An 18133-nucleotide genomic window follows, 5' to 3' on the forward strand; every position below is an offset into this window, starting at 1 on the left:
AAAAATTTTACTTATAAAATTTTGTCCTCTTAAAAATTTATTTTTGACAAAATTTTTACAAAGTGGTTTGTTATATCAAAAAGGGAGAGATTGAAAAATGCAATTAAATGATTTTGATATAACAAACGACTAAATTGATTTTTTTTTTAAAATTATATTTTTATCATATTTGATTCAAAAATATTTTCAAGTTTGTAAAAATAATTTTTAAGGACCAAAATGTAAAAAATAAATTTAATTTTTTTGGGAATTTATAAAGTTTTAAAATACTTTTCGAACATGAAACAGGGCTAATTTTAACAATTTTTTAGGTGGTTTCGAAACCCTTAAGGCAGTAGCAAAATCCAACCTTAAGGTTTTGAACCCCCCACAGGTTTCGAAACCCCCTGCTCAATGGTAAAAAAATTTCAAAGGCAAGTTTCAAAACCTCTGTGCAGGTTTGCATTCGATGCACAAATTTATTGCTCCAAACAGATCCAAACTCCCTCCAACAACCTCAAACGACTAGAAATCAATGAGGACATATAAAAGGGGTCTTCAAACAGTCAAGAGGAAACAAGAAAGCTATTCCAACTATCAAAGATAAAAAAGAATCAAATTTGTATTCCGTTGTGTCTTTCTTACATAGAAAATTATTCCATTCATTGTATTTTTCATTCGTGTGAGAGCTTCAACTTGCAAACAACTTATCATTGTGAGGATTTTCAATGTTTGCTCATTTGTAATTTCTTCTCAGGAAGTGTTGTACACTTGAGATTTGGAGGTATAAGTTCAAGTGTGTTGTAAAGTTACACCTTATTCTAAAAGGTTTGAACAAATTAGTGAATTTGTTGAAATCCTTAGTGTGGAAGCTAAGGTAGTGGTAGGAGTGAGCATTCGATCGAGTCGAGTCAAAAAAAGTTGATTTATTCAAGTTGACGAGTCGTATTTTACAACTCATACTTAACTTGAATTTGTTTCGAGTCAAGTCGAGTTTAAGAAATTCGAGTCTAGTTATTCAAGTTTATGTACTAATTTTATTATAATTATTTATAGTATTATGGCAATGATTTGTTCCAATTTTTTGACTTTATTTAACCATAATGTTGTTGGTAATATATACATATATATTATAATGTTGTTTGATATATCAAATACAATCTAAAATTATGAAATATATTTACAATATTATATTTTAAAGGAAGTATTTTGAGGGTAAAGTATTGATGAGAGTATAAATGAGTCAAAGAATTGATGAGAATAAAGAATTTGCAAACAATTATAGTCAAAAGACCAAACTGAGTAAAATGCAAAGTTAAATGACTAAATAAAAAAGAGAGTACATCTTTAGTTTAACAACTGAAGTTACATAGGTATTCTATTGTGATATATGAAAATTTGGTTCAAATTTGGTAAAAAGGGACCTAAAATAAATCACAAATTGAATGAATAAGGAGATTATGAAAAATTGAAGGACTAAATTGAAAAAAAAAATTATCAAAAAGAAGAATTGAAAGTACACATGTATTCCACTATGGTTTAGAAGCATGTGGCTCAAATTTGGTAAAAAGAGACTTAAAATAAATGACGAATTGAAGAAATAAAGAGATTATGAAAATTTCAAAGATTAAATTGAAAAATAAAAAAATTGTTATAAAAAAGATGAATTGAAAGTACACATGTATTCTACTATGGTCTAGAAGCATGTGGTTCAAATTTGGTAAAAATAAACTTAAAATGAAGGAGGAATTGAAGAAATAATAAAATAGGAGACTAAATCGTAAAACTGTCAAACTGTCAAAATACTTAGTCAAATTTTTAGTTTTTGAGAAACTAAAAAATTCAAAATTTCAACTTGACTCCAACTCAAATTATAACTCGAAAATAGAATTTATAATTCGAGTTGACTTGAATAACTCAAAATTGAAAAAAAATGATTTTTCGAGTCGAGTCGAGTTTTGCTCACCCTTAGGTGATGGATGTAGACTTCATTGAAGAAGTTGAACCACTCTAAAATTTCTTGGGTCAAGTTTTCATTTTCTTGCAAAAAGCTTCCATCATTCTTTTAATTGCCACTTCACTCCTTCTTGGTCATTGGTTATTCCATTGATTTGATTGACTCAAAAATTTCTATATCTAATGAAATAACCTTTAGCTCTAAATTTAGACTGTGACAATATTGATTCGATTTTTTAAAAATAAACTTCTAGCTCGACCTCGTTGGTAAAAGAATTGTTGTTATCTTTGAGGTCTCGGGTTCTAGCATCGGGAATACCATGTGTGTGAGCGTTCAATATCAAATGGTGGAGAGTTATCTATAAATATATATCGCCTTATACTTGCCCCAAATTAATAAAAAAAATCTTAAACTTTTAGCTAAAAATGAGTTGTTTGAGAATGTTTTTGAAACTTTGAGCCGAAAACACTTCCATAAGTATTCCCAAACAACTTCTAAATATTAGAATTACATTTTGTTATAGACTATGATGTGTGCAATGGTTGAACACAATAAGGATATGTGTGGGCCATAGCCCCCAAAATGTACATAATTACAATTTAGGCCCTTAATATTTAAAAAAATTAATTTGACCATCATAATTTTTTTTTAAATTATGATTAAGTTTTAAAATTTTTGAATGTTCTTAATTACACTCCTCCCATAATTTTTAAAAATTATCATTAAACCTCTCAAAAATTTAATTCAACCCTGTTTTTTTGAAAAAATGTAAATTGGACCCTTCATTTTAAAAATTTAATTTAAACTTCTAAAGTTTTAAAGTTTTAAATTGACCTCCCAAACTCTATCACTAAATTCCTACACAGGATATTTGAGTGAAAATATATTGTATGTAAACAAATAGTCTTATAAAAACATATTTAAAGAAAGGTCAGATAATAATCGGTAAAAGATTTCTACATAAATTTATTTATCTTTTGTAAGATCATTAATTTCAACTCTAACTTCGTAAATAAATTCTTGAGCAAAATGTCAGAAATATCAGGTTGGCTTTGTACATGAGACACTTACTATTCCAAGCAAACATGAACAAAACATTGCGGAGCTAGGAAATTGTGATTAAAATAAAACCAGAAATTTCCGCCAAATAACGATTCCCCCATCCCACAACTAGACCACATCTTCCAAACAAAGCAAAAGCATTATAACTTCAACAATACCCCTCCGTCTCCGTTAACCAAAGACACCCCACTTCTTTTCTCTATTTTTAAGCCTTTCTCAAGACCATACACTGCGTGATTTACAGTCCAACCAAAAACAACGATGTTGGAACCAGCCTCTCAAACACCCAATTACCTAATCCGACCGTTCTCACCGACAGGACCTTCGCAGCCACTAATGCCGACGCCGCCGCCGCCACTACCACCACCTTCTCTGACGCGCATCTACACTGACAAGATTTTGTCTTTGCTATCTGAAAAATCTTCCGTCAGAGTGACGTCGGAGTTCGACAGTGATAGCCGCGTGTTCTTTCAGATGGTCTCGTGTAAGCTGTTTGACGACCTCGCCAGGCTCAATCTCTCCTTCATCAACAACGGCAAACGCGAGATCTTGGAGCCACAATTGAGGTTCTCGTCGAGGTATTTTTCCATCCACTACGATCCTGAAGAACAAAATGCCCTTATCTGCACCTCTTTCGATGTGGGTTCCAAGTTGTATTTCAATGTTGCACATGATGTCAAGGTTTGCCCGTTTCTCCTTTAAACACATACTATTTTCTTAGTGGTTGCGCTTTAGTTGACATCGTTAACGAAAACTATATAGAAATGTAAGTTTGGGAGGAATGTCGCCCATGCATGAGAGATTATTTTGCCGGTCACACTTACATGTGTCGTCCCTTTAATATTCCATATTTCTCTCAGGCTCAACAAGGTGAGGTGTCAATGTATGCAGACCTACCCCATCCCGGCTATGGCATCCAATTATCATCTCCTGTTCCATCTGTTGGTTTGGTGAGTACTATTTTTCCTGTGAAAGACCAATCATTTAGGATTATGATCAGAACAAATCTAAAATATCTTAATGTACCATTCCTCTTCTGTTTTTCCTTTCCCTCCAATTACCTTTGTTACTTTCCTGTCACTGCAGCCTAGAGAAACAATTAGATTCCCCATGGGTGAAGTTATAGTAGAGGAGAGAGCATGAGGACGTACCAAGAACATTGACAATGAAAAGAATTCTAAGGGATCAAATTTTGAATGGGGTCTGTTCTGCACATTATGTGAATCAACAACTAAAATTAAGATACATATATAAGGTGGTTATTATTCCTCATTGTTATATGTTGTGCTTCTGTTCCTGTTTGTTTACTTATTGATTGATAGTCTTCAAATTTGACTTGTGTGACTGAGCACATTCCTCGTAGGAAAATGCTGGGATGGAAATAACGTGTGAAAATAGATGGTTTGGACGGTTTTCAAATTGCAGGATCGGTTGATGAAATTTATTCCTAGCATTTCAATACCATCAAATTCTGTATCATTTGCATTCAAGCGACGTCTTACTCCAACTGACAAAGTGAGGTTAGAACTTAGAACAATGCCTATTCTTTTATTTTGCAGGAGACTTGGTGAGCTGTCTTTTCCATGCGATGTCCTTTTTTTATCCATGTATTTTGCTGATCAGCTTTCGTATTTATCTGCAGCTACTGGTACAAGCTTGATACAAACAATTGGAGTGCTGTGTACAAGCACAAATATGAGAAATACATCAAGTTCAGGGCTGGATATGATTCGGATTTTCGTCGGGGCTGGGCTTCCATATGGGTAAGTTGTATTTGCTGAATTGTTAGTCTTCGAGTGACCTCAGTAGTAAAATAGAATATTGTCCTGTGGTACTCTTCGTGTTCTCGTTTCAGGTCGGAGATGAAAACAGCAAGGCAAGGAACGCTCCGATGAAGATGAAAGTTCAGTTTATGTTACAGGTACCACAGGATGACATTCAGTCGTCGACGCTGATGTTCCGTGTTGAAAAGAGATGGGATATATTGTAGTCCCACGCCTCGTGATCATCCTCGTCTATTTTCTCGTACGTTCTATTTATATTGCAGTCTGTGTTTGTTTTTTATGAATGCTGATAATTTTTAGTCGACGAAGTTACTCTTTAAAATAATTTGTTAATTATGAATTGGTTGACGTTTTGCTACGGGGAAGTAGTGATTTGAAGATACATCTGAAGTGAGAAAAAGTCTTCCATTGATCTTGCTTTCTGGTTAACGAAATGATGTTGTTTTGTTAATGGTATAATAAGATACTATTTATTCTTTTAATGTTTACTCTTAATTTGGTATTACACCTGCATAAATTAATAAATCTAATCATCCATATTTATGTCAATTTGGACTCAGATTCTACTTATTAACCACATAATTATGAGTGTGAGATCCATTAATTAATTAAGGAATGGATAAATATTATTTCATTTTATATTAATTTGAATTTATCTCTGCTTATTAACGCATCACTGAAATTTCCAAGGAAAACACCAGGTCGGATATCCCGATTCCTCCCATGAATTATTTCAAACAGGTAGGCTTTGAAACTTTCATATGCACCCAAACTGAGGGAAAATAGAAAAGCTTACATCAAAATTCACAATATTAAAAGAACTACGACACAATCGTAACCCCAGAAAATTCAGACGGGGAGATGAACGACTCCGTTGGGAGGCGTGCTATTGTTGTTGGGCATAGAAGTAACAGATGAAGAGATGGACGGACAATTGATGGACACGAGAGGGGTATCGTGGGCCTCAGAATCATCGGAGTCGTCGGATGTAGAAAGGTTGATGCAAGAACAACGCTCCAGAGACGCGAAGAAGGTTTGGGCCACGCTGCTTCCCAACCACGCCACCATGTAAAGCAAACAGCTGCCTTCATCACTATTCTGCATGCTTTTTAAGGAGAATTATCTGATTGATTTGGGGTTGTAGAGATGGCTTTCTGATATGACTGGATTTCCCCCAAAAATTGGATTAGTCAATGACTTCGTCTCCTATAGTCAGTGGCAAATTTAGGATTTCAAAAAAAATAGGATTCCAAGTGCATCCGCCCCTGCCTCTCATGTTTTTTATCATAAAATCGTCTATGTAGATATTCATTTTCATCCATGTTTATTTTTATTTTTTTATTTTTGGTCATTTTTAATTTATTTTATTTATAATATATATATATATATTATATAATTTTGAAAACATTTTAAAAATATATATGATAAATAGTTTTTAAAAAATTTTAAAAACACATATATATTATATAGTTTTTAAAACATTTTGAAAATATATATAATATAAAATTTTTAAAACATTTTGAATTTGAAAGCATTTATATATTATATAGTTTTTAAAACGTTTTTAAAAATAAATATATAATATATAATTTTAAAGTATTTTTAAAATTATATATTATATAGATTTCTGGAAAAATATTCTTTTTTAGTTTATTTTTATTTTAATTTATTTACCTTTTTTATTTAATTTTATTTATTACTTATTTTATTTTTATTTTCATTTTATTGCAGGGTCCAATATGTCCAATGGGTCCAACGTGTTTGGGCCTGAACCAGCCCGATATAGCTTAGGGTTGCAAAACCCTAGTCAAGCAAGTCAGCACCGCACAGTCAAAGGTATCAGGAGTCTGGAGCGAGTTGGCCGGCTGGGAAAATCGGGACTGCACCATCCCGATAATCCTGGCCACATGAATCTCGAGGGGAACGACCCCGTTATGATCAGAACCGAAGGACCACCGGTAGGGGTATAAATACCCCCACCAAGCCACCAACAGGGGACATCATCACAGAACCATCAACGGTGAAACAACAGTATACCGATAAACAATAATCGGCCAGCAAACCAAACACAGAGTACACAACAGAAAACCAAGATCACAGTGCCAAAACCGCACCACAGAGACAGTAAAATAGAGTGAACTGAGCCAAACAACATAGCCACACACATATCAACAAAGTAAAATAGAGAAAAAAAAATGATTCCAACGCTACCAATATCAGAGAAAAAACAGTAAAAAATACGAGTAAAAGTCGAAGTAACCCACAAGGAAACCATTCGGTTTCGAGGAGTCACTAGGGAAGGCGAAAGGGTTCACCACCGGGGAAGTATATACCGAGACTTATCACTTAGATCTACGAATCTAGGGCGGTTGTTGGGTGAAGCTAATGTTATTTTCAGGTTTAGGGTGTTGGGGGCTTTTGAAGGGTAGGTTTTGTAGGTGACTGGCCACCGCCCACGGTGGCCAGAGTGTTCTCCAGGTGGTGGCCACCGGCGGGCTCGGACAGAGGGGAGTGGCCGTGTCTGGGAGTTTAGAGAACCTTTTGAGAGGGGAGAGAGTTATCATCGAGAGTGGAGGGTGAAAATGAAAGTGGATGAGTTGTTTTTTTGGACTTATATATCAAACCATTTCCAACACGCAACCTGACCCGAGGATTAAAAAGATCTGTGTGTTTCTAATTAAAATGGGGTTAATCCCGTTTCAGGTCTCTCGTGTTTTATTGTAATTCATTGTCGCCCATTTAATTTGAATTTTAACCCCTAATTCCATTTTTCTTTCAAATTGGTCCTTTTATATATTTATTTAGGTTATTTATTTTTTTCGTTCTTATTTATTTCTATTTCCAATTTCGTATATTCGTTTTATTCTTTTTTTAAAATTATTATTATTATTTACCTCTTATTACTATTTTTTTATCTTATATTTTTTTTGGTTTATTTAATACTTTTTATTGTTTTTTGTATTTTTTTTTATTTTTCCTTTGATTTGTTTTATTTGTTTATTTATTTTTATTTTATTTATATATATATATATATATTATATTTTTTGATTTATTTATTATTTATTTATTCTCTCTAACATTTTTAACTGTGTAGATAAATTCCAACTAATCAAAAGTAAGTAATTCAAATCGGGTTCTTAAATTCCAATTTTAATTTTCGCAAATAAAGACAACCGGCAAATTAATTGGTACCAAAAGGGAGGTTCAAGGGTGCTAATCCTTCCTTGACCATAACCGACTCCCGAATCCGACACGTTTCTGGTACAACGCAGATCAGGTAATATGGTGTCCGACCCATCTAAATTCGTTTTAAAATGGTCGGTGGCGACTCTAACCCAATCAATTCACGTCGAAGCCAAATTCCGGGCCCAACCAAAATGGTAAGTAAGTCAGGCCGAAATTAATTTTTGGTTGTCTTCTTATGCGAAAATGTTAATTTTAATTTTAATTTATTTATTCAATTCCGATTATTTACCTTTGATTAATTTTTCAAATAAATAGTTGTACTAACGTTTTCTTCAATGATTTCAGATTTTTAAAATTTTCATCTAAGACTCTATACCCGAGCTCTGAACCCTATTTAAGTGGGGGTAAAAGTGACGCCTTCGTGTGAATTTATTCACTGTGCAGGCCTAGCAAGTAGCCTTCGAGATTCATATACCTTATATCTTCGTGTGAATTTATTCACCGTGCGGGCATAAGGGACTGTATCCTCTCGAGTTTAGCTTAGTCCACATGAGCTTGTAATGGGCTTAGGACTGAGGGCCTAGCAAGCACAAGGGGGCACCAGCAAGGAGAACCCATGTACCTTTTTAGAACCTAAACCGAGAGAGTACAGACAATTAGAGCCCACCCCAAAACCTCATTCCAAACCCTAGGTTGCTTTGATTTTATTTCTTATTTTACTTTTTGTTCAAAGCACGCGAACTAGACAAATATGCGGTTAGGATTTGTTTGAAATTAGCATGCGGGATAGAGATCATGTCCGGGTAGGAACAATAAGCATGTGGGGCAGGACTTTTATTCTCATAATTTTTTTTTGATTATTTTCACCTCACTAACCTTTTTCATTTTTGTTCTTTTTTATTTTGTTTTCATCATTCGCATCATTTAAATGAGGTGTTGATCCACCAAAAATGTGTTTGTTAAACATGAATAATCTGCATTAATGGACAAAGGGGTTATAATACAAAGAGATGAAAAGCTCAGAAGTCTAGCTGTTGTCAAACAATACTCAGAGACAAAGGTTGCAGGGGAAAGATGAGGAAAATATTATTGATCCGAACGATCCTTTCGAAAACTACAAGAACATGGTGGCGAAACCCTAGCTAAGTTGGAGACCATTATTGACGAAATTAAGAAACAAGCCGATAAACTTCGGATGGAGGGCTCCAATGGCACTTTTGTTAGAAACAAGCTTGGCAAAGAGTGAAAGCCAGAGATGTAGCCCTTCGAGACCTTTTTTTGGGGCAAACAGCTCGTCACCTGCACAAGTTTAGCCAAAGGAGTTGGAACGGTTTGATAGGATATTCAATCGGTGACAAAAAAAACGAAAGACGAATCAACTGGTGAGGGGCTGCTCGGGATCTATACCATCAAAATGTTTTTTATCTCTTCAGACGTAACACTTTTGTCCCCAATAAGGATTATTTATAATAACAAACACATTTTTTGGATCAATGCCTTGAACATTGCATGCATTATGCAACTAGACATAGTTTGCCTTTTGTTATTTTTCTTTACATTCGCATTAACTAACATATCATGTCTCATCAAAAGGAACACATACTGGATACACCACCTCAAGCGTTGGACACACCCCATCCGCACAACACCCGTCTGAAAAAGAAGAAGACGGAAGCAAGAATCGAGAAAACCGAGGAGAACATGGAAAAATTACAGAAAAAACTTGAAAATAAGATAAACCAGAGTAGTCTGAGTACTCTGAATACAATCATGAAGAACCAAGAATCTTTGGTTGATCAGATATTTGCCAAGTTAGTTGGCTTACAACAGACTAGTGCACCTAGGGCAGGTTCACCGGAAGGGGTAACTATACCACCTACCCCGCAAGTGGTTGTCTCACCTGAAATCTTACCAAAACTTCAAGAGGACTCATCTACTGCAAAAGTGAAGCCATGTCCTCTGTATTTAACCCTGAGAATAATTCGGGTTATTACCATATACTGGATTCGGACGAAGAGGACAAATCAAAGAAGATTGAGTAGAAAATCAAGCAGTTGGAAGAGCAAATGAAGGTAGTCAAAGGAGACCATGACTACCATGAATTCGATGCCACATAACTCAGTCTAGTCCCAGACTTAGTTCTTCCTCCGAAATTCAAGTTTCTGGAATTCGAGAAATTTGATGGTAACAGTTGTCCATACACTCACATCACCGTGTTTTTGCCGAAAAATGACAGGATATGGAAGAAGCGACCAACTTCTGATCTACTACTTCCAGGAGAGTCTGTCGGGTTCAGCCATCCGGTGGTACAACCAGCTAAGCCGATCAAATATCAAGACCTGGAAGGACCTGGCCAAGTCATTTCTGGAACAATACAAGCCTGTCAATGACATAAGGCTAGATCGAGTTATGCTACAAAGCATGGAAAAGAAGCATAACGAGAGTTTCAGGCAATACGTACAAAAATAGAGGGACTTGGCTGTGCAAGTTCATCCACCTTTGGATGAAAAGGAAACCGGAAGCTTTTCGTACAGACCATGAAGGCTCCATATTTCAGACACCTGGTTGCGATCACATCAGGAAGCTTTTCAGACTTGGTTATGGCCTGGGAAATGGTCGAGTTGGCCATAAAGGAAGGCAAGATTAAGGATAGGAAATCCAGTAAGAAACCTCTTACGAGGGAGAGAGATAGAAAAATTAACAACATCAAACATGTCAATAAAGGTGTTACAATCTCCGGCCCAAAATCATCTACAGTTGTACCGTCAGGTACTTCTAAACAAGATTTCAGAGAACCCCGGAAAGAAAGGGAACATTTTGACCCTATTCTCATGACCTATAAAGAGCTTTACCAACAACTTATTAACACCCACGTAGTGTCACCATATCCGGTGGAACCCATGAAGCCCCTACCCCAAATGGTATAATGAGAATGCTCATTGTGAATATCACGGTGATATCTTAGGGCACACAATTGATAATTGTTACGCATTCAAGAGAGTCGTGTAGAAGATGCGTAACCAGAACTGGATCGACTTAAACAACTTGAGGCATCCAAGTGAGGGAGATTATTTCATCATTTGAGGTGTTCTGTTTGAATTTGTTTTTTCATTTTTTTCTCAAGTTTTTGTAATGAATTTTAAATAAATTTTTGTTAGTTTAAAGATGTTGAGCAATGAATCACATTTGCAAACTTGCAGTTCTTTGAATATCGACTGAATTAAAATACTCCGTAAATGATTCAGAGTTACAGATCTTTGACAAGTTAACATGATAAAAACTGATAAAACAATGACTTTTGACCTTACTTCAGAAAGATACACTCAAACACCTTACCATTTTCTTGCAAACAACCAATATAGATTTCTCCCTTAATAAGTCTTGGTATTTAAATGTTCATAGGTGCGAACAACATGGGGCATATTTTACATATGACATTTCTATACTTTTTATTTAAGACGTTCAGTGATGATCATGATCTTCACAGATGGAATAGTCGAGTAGGTAAATTTAGTTTAGGCCAGTTGCTTGAAAATTGAACTCTAAAGATGAGATTCCTTGACTTTCAAAAACACTTAGACTATAACATGTTCTTCTTAACAAACTTAAGAAATTGGATCTGTATACCCAGATTATAATATTATACATATACAATAAAGCTTGAGTTGTCCCTCTAGAGTAATTGGTTAAATGCCCCGGCTCTATGGATAATATTCAGCTAGCCTGACAAAGGTAATTATACTTTACAATAAAGCTTGAGTTGTCCCTCTAGAGCAATTGGTTAAACTCCCCAGCTCTATGGATTAAAGGTAATTATACTATACAATAAAGTTTGAGTTGTCCCTCTAAAGCAATTGGTTAAACACCCCGGCTTTATGGATTTAGCTAGCCAAACAATGGCAAATTTAAATAAGGAGTTTCGGCAAAATGGACTAAGGGAGTTAAGGAACACCTGTTATAGTCAAATTCACACGAGTACTCAAGAATTTCATTTTTAGACCGATATTTCTACACTACCTTTGTTAGATGAGCTTACAAAACTTGAATAAATGGAAGATTTCAGAGAATTGAAATAGAAGGTCTAGTAATTGATAATGCTAGTTTTTTCATTTTGTCTGTACCCAATTAAAATGCCAAGCCAAAGAAAAGCATGTTGCAATAACTGAAAAAATGACCTTTTCATGGATGAAACCTTAGGTCAACCTAAAGTCAACTCATCCATTTGAACATTTATCAAAGAGCTATAACTATGAAAACATTAAAAGAGTTATTGATTCCTTTGATATACTTTGAACTCATGTTTACAATTTGATTCAATTAAGGAGCAATATTTTACAACATTTTTATCCTTTTCCCTCCTAAAACAAGAAAAAGGAGAAAAACATTTTCAAACAGAACAGTCTCAAATATGAAAGGTATGTAAAGCCAAAGCTTGAAAAGAGAATGGGGCACGATCGATTCTATGAACCAGATTGACAGGCAAAACACGGGACCCGATTCCAAGAGTTAAAACATAACTCATTCATGTTGCACGCATCTTAGGCATACTTAAGAGCATCACATTTATTATTTTTCTCATACATGATTTTTTACAGTTTTTAGAGTCAAGTTTCGACTTCAAGATGAAGGATACTCGATTCAAAAGAACCTTTAAAGATTGATGGTGGTTCCTTAACTCAGCAACAAGAAGCTACACCTCAACCAATTCGACAGATTGAAAAATCGATAATCAACTTTAGATGAGTTCAAGAACTAGTTCAGAAAGTGTCCAGTTCAGATTAACTCAACGACGAGTGGCTAGTTCTCGATTGATGTTTTCAAGCCAGATTTCAATTCCACGACGGAAGATATCCGACTGGTATAATTTATCAGTGGACTTTCCTGTGAAGGGGAGTCATCCAAAAATCACATTACTTGGTTCTGACCCGCTCAGAGGAACCACCTGGAGAATTATGATCGGCTTAGACCCGTGAAGGGAAGCTATTTTTTTAAGAAACTATCGACAGAATAACTCAAGGGTATGTCTGTCAGTAAAGACCTTCGAGTTCGACTACGCTCAGCTCTAAAGAACATCATATGCAGCATAGCTCAAGGCTAGAAGGGCTATATGCCACCAAGACCTTCGAGTTCGACTACGCTCAGCTCCATGGCATATCATTTACAACATAACTTAAGTCGAGAAGGGTTATCTGCCAAGCAAAGACCTTTGAGCTCAACTACGCTCAGCTCCAAGGCACATCATTTGCAGTATAGCTTAAGTCGAGAAGGGTTATCTGCCAAAGACCCTCGAGTTTGATTACACTCAACTTCGAGGGCACATTATTTATAGAATAACTCAAGGCTATAAGGGTTATATGTGACCAAAAGACCTTCGATTTCGACTACGCTCAGCTCCAAGGCATATCATTTGCAACATAACTTAAGTCGAGAAGGGCTATTTGCCAAAGACCCTCGAGTTCGATTACACTCAGCTTCGAGGGCACATCATTTACAACATAACTCAAGGCTAGAATGGTTATATGTGACCAAAAGACCTTCGAGTTCGACTACGTTCAGCTCTAAGGCATATCATTTGCAGTATAACTTAAGTCGAGAAGGGTTATCTGTCAACCAAAGACCTTCGAGTTCGACTACGCTCAGCTCCAAGGCACATCATTTACAGCATAGCTTAAGTTGAGAAGGGCTATCTGCCAAAGCCCTCGAGTTCGATTACACTCATCTTTGTGGGCACATCATTTACAATATAACTCAAGGCTAGAAGGGTTATTTGTCACCAAAGACCCTCGAGTTTGATTACACTCAGCTTCGAGGGCACATCATTTACAACATAACTCAAGGCTAGAAGGGTTATATGTCACCAAAGACCTTCGAGTTCGGCTACACTCAGCTCCAAGACACATTATTTGTAGCATAGCTTAAGTCAAGAAGGGATATCTGCCAACCAATGACCTTCGAGTTCGATTACACTCAGCTCAGAGGCAAACCAAATTTACAGAATAGCTCAAGGCAAGAAGGGCTATCTGTCAATAAAATTGTCGAGTTCGATTCCATTCAGCTCGATGAGACCTCAATCACACTATTGTCTGGCTACAATCGAGGTTTTTAAAATCGAGAAGAAGACCTGGGTTAGCTGTGCCTTAGTGACAAAAAATTGCTTTACGGCAGTATAACATAAGTTGAGAAAAGCTATCTGTCACTGAAAACCTTTCGAGTTCGATTTCATTCAGCTCGAGGGCCTGTCAACCATAGGGTGAAATTAAAGAATTACTTTCTAGTCAGATTTTTAAACCAAGGTCTTTAAACCGAGAAAAAGACCGAAGTTGACAACAATTTGGCAACGAGAATCCACTTTCAATTTCAAATTCCAGACCACGGCTTCAATTCCATATCATTTCAAGATGGACTCGACTTCGTGACGAAGGAGCCATCTGTAACCCAATTCGACAGGGAGTTATTCTTCAACTCCACCGAACGAAAATTTGTATTTTTTTATCTTTGTCCTATTTTTCGTTCAACGAAAAAAGACAAAGAGGGGCAGTTGTAGACACTCATTTTCGTCCATGTTTATTTTTATTTTTTTTTATTTTTGGTCATTTTTATTTTATTTTATTTATAATATATATATGTATATATTATATAATTTTGAAAACATTTTGAATATATATATGAGATATAGTTTTTAAAACATTTTTGAAAACATATATATATTATATAGTTTTTAAAACATTCTGAAAATATATATAATATATAGTTTTTAAAAAAATTTGAATTTGAAAGCATTTATATATTATATAGTTTTTAAAAATAAATATATAATATATAATTTTAAAATATTTTTAAAAATATTTTTAAAAATATATATTATATGGATTTCTGGAAAATATTCTTTTTTAGTTTATTTTTATTTTAATTTATTTACCTTTTTTATTTATTTTTATTTTCATTTTGTTGCAGGGTCCAATAGGTCCAATGTGTTTGGGCCTGAACCAGCCCGGTATAGCTTAGGGTTGCAAAACTCTAGTCAACCAAGTCAGCGTCGAACAGTCAAAGGTATCAAGAGTCAGGTGCGAGTCGGCCGGCCGGGAAAATCGGGACTGCACCATCCCGAGAATCCCGGCCACGTGAACGTCGAGGGGAACGGCCCCATTATGATCAGAACCGAATGACCACCAGTGGGGGGTATAAATACCCTCACCAAGCCACCAATAGGGGATATCATCACAGAACCATGAACGGTGAAACAACAGTATACCGAAAAATAACAATCGGCCAGCAAATCGAACACAGAGTACACAACAGAAAACCAAGATCACAGTGCCAAAACACGCACCACAGAGACAGTAAAACAGAGTGAACCGAGCCAAACAACATAGCCACACACAGATCAACACAGTTAGCAAAAAAAAACGATTCCAACGCTACAAATATCAGAGAAAAAGCAGTAAAAAATACGAGCAAAAGTTGAAGTAACCCACAAGGAAACCTTTCGGTTTCGAGAAGTCACTGGGGAAGGCGAAAGGATTCACCACCGGGGAAGGCATATACCGAGACTTGTCGCTTATATATACGAATCTAGGGCGGTTGTTGGGCGAAGCTAACGTTATTTTCAGGTTGAGGGTGTTGGGGTTTTCGAAGGGTAGGTTTTGTAGGTGGTCGGAGTGTTCTGTAGGAGGCGGCCGCCGGCGGGCTCGGACGAAGAGGGGTGGCCGTGTCTGGGAGTTGAGAGAACCTTTTGAGAGGGGAGAGAGTTATCAGCGAGAGTGGGGGGTGAAAATGAGAGTGGATGAGTTGTGTTTTTGGACTTATATATCAAACCATTTCTAACCCGCAACCCGACCCGGATATTAAGAAGATCCGCACGTTTCTAATTAAAATGGGGTTAATCTCATTTCAGGTCCCCCGTGTTTTATTGCAATTCATTGTCGCCCATTTAATTTGAATTTTAACCCCTAATTCCATTTTTCTTTCAAATTGGTCCTTTTATTTATTTATTTAGGTTATTTATTTTCTTCGTTCTTATTTATTTCTATTTCCAATTTCATATATTTGTTTTATTCATTTTTTTAAATTATTATTATTATTTACCTCTTATTAATATTTTTATTTTATTTTATTTTATATTGTTTTGGTTTATTTAATACTTTTTTTTTGTATTTTTTTCCTTTGATTTGTTTATTTATTTTTATTTTATTTATATATATATTATATATTTTTTGGATTTATTTATTATTTATTTATTCTCTCTAACATTTTTAACTGTGTAGATAAATTCAAACTAATCAAAGGTAAGTAATTTGAATCGGGTTCTTAAATTCCAATTTAAATTTTAATTTTCGCAATTAAAGACAACCGGCAAATTAATTGGTACCGAAAGGGTGGTTCAAGGGTGTTAATCTTTCCTTGACCGTAACCGATTCCCGAACTCGACACGTTTCTGGTACAACACAGATCGGGTAAGATAGTGTCCGGCCCACCTAAATTCGTTTTAAAATATTCGGTGGGTACTCTAACCCAATCAATTTACGTCGAAGCTCAATTCCGAACCTAACCGAAAGACAATCGCGACAATCTCCTATTGAACTATATATGCGTTTGTAATTTTTGCATCAAAAAGTGTTCTTTTGGGAGATTACGCTAATTAATTGGTGGGGCTTAGGTTTGTCCCATAGAGGATTACGCCTGTAGGCTTCGCTAGAGCTGCTTGGTCCGTAGGCCCTTTGTGAAAATTGAAAAATAACCTAATCCATGAACGTCATCCGTTTATTTTTAGGGTAAATTATACCCAAGGACAATTATAAATTTAGTAACAAATAGTTAAACTTGCTCACCTCTCCTCACTCTTTGCTTTCGACCGAGGTGGCCCAAACCTCACCACCGCCGTGAAGGACGGTCACCCTTACCAGCCATCCTGACAATGACCAACCTGAACCCGACATAGATGAAAACCCAAAGAAAGAGGAAACAAGGAGAAAGAAAAGTTTTTCTTTTATTGGCTTTCTTTTTCTTCTTACAAAATCGGGGCTTACAAAACGGGGGGCGATTTATGTTTTTTTCTTGGCTTTTAAAGCCCCCCAATAGTGCAAATGGTAATATTACAAGTTTGGTCCTTGGAAAAATTAGGGTATTACAACTTCAATTTCCAAGAAAAACTTCAAATCTCCAAGATCTTTCATCTTGAAACTTTGATTCAAAACCTACTTCAATTCTTTGATCAATCATTCATCATGTCCTGTTATCATCGACGTAAACCAACAAAACCATAATTTCATCTACAATCTTTTTTGTGAATAAGAAATAATCAAGCTTGCTTTAAACAAAACCAGCAAGTGATAAAGCCTCCGTCAATTTTAAGTTCCATTGCCACGAGGCCTGCTTTAGTCCATACAAAGATTTCTACAAACGACACACCATCCGCTGGCTGTAAAATCCCTCTAGAAGTTGCATATGAACTTCGATCAAATCACCTTGTAAAAATGTTTTATGAGCATCCATTTGATAGACGGGCCATTGAAAATTAGCAGCAATAGCAAGAATAATTCGCACTGTCACCATTTTAACTAATGGAGAAAAGGTGTCCGAGTAATCAATCCCCTCATGTTGACTGTAACCTTTTACCACCAAACGAGTCTTATAGCGCTCAACCTCACCAAAAGCTCAATATTTCACCTTGTAAACCCACTTGAAACCAATGGGAACTTTTCCTTAAGGCAATAAAACAACTGACTATGAATTATTAGATTCTAACGCTTGAATTTCCTCTCTCATGGCCTTGACCCAAAGAGGATTTGTTACTACCTCAGAATAAGAATGTGTCTCGACAATAGCAGTGGAAGAAAGAAAAGACTGGGTTGAACCAGGTAAATGAGAATATGTGAAGGAAGTAGGTGAAGCGTGGGATGAACAAACGAAATTTTTCAGCCAACCAGGAGGTTTTAACAACCAAGAAGACCTCCTACCGATATCAACAGGAACATGATTATGGTTCTGACTAGAACTAATTTCTAAAGCAGAAGAATCTGAAACGGGCTGAGATGTAGAAGAAGAAGAAGAAGGTGAAAATGAATTTGAAATAGGCAAATCAGTATAAGGAGAGAAAATAGGAAAACTAGAAGAAGCAGCAGGAGAAGAGGACAAGATAAGAAAATCATCATCAAAGACGGGAGAA

At 35.7% G+C, this 18133-nt stretch overlaps 1 pseudogene; it reads left to right on the plus strand.

Moving 5' to 3' along the window:
- Positions 1-3259: 3259 nt before the first annotated feature.
- LOC120114345 lies at positions 3260-5038 on the plus strand (annotated as a pseudogene).
- Positions 5039-18133: the final 13095 nt, after the last annotated feature.

This window comes from Hibiscus syriacus, unplaced genomic scaffold (assembly GCF_006381635.1).
Source record: "Hibiscus syriacus cultivar Baekdansim isolate YM2019G1 unplaced genomic scaffold, ASM638163v2 tig00110223_pilon, whole genome shotgun sequence".
NCBI classification, from domain to species: Eukaryota; Viridiplantae; Streptophyta; class Magnoliopsida; order Malvales; family Malvaceae; genus Hibiscus; species Hibiscus syriacus.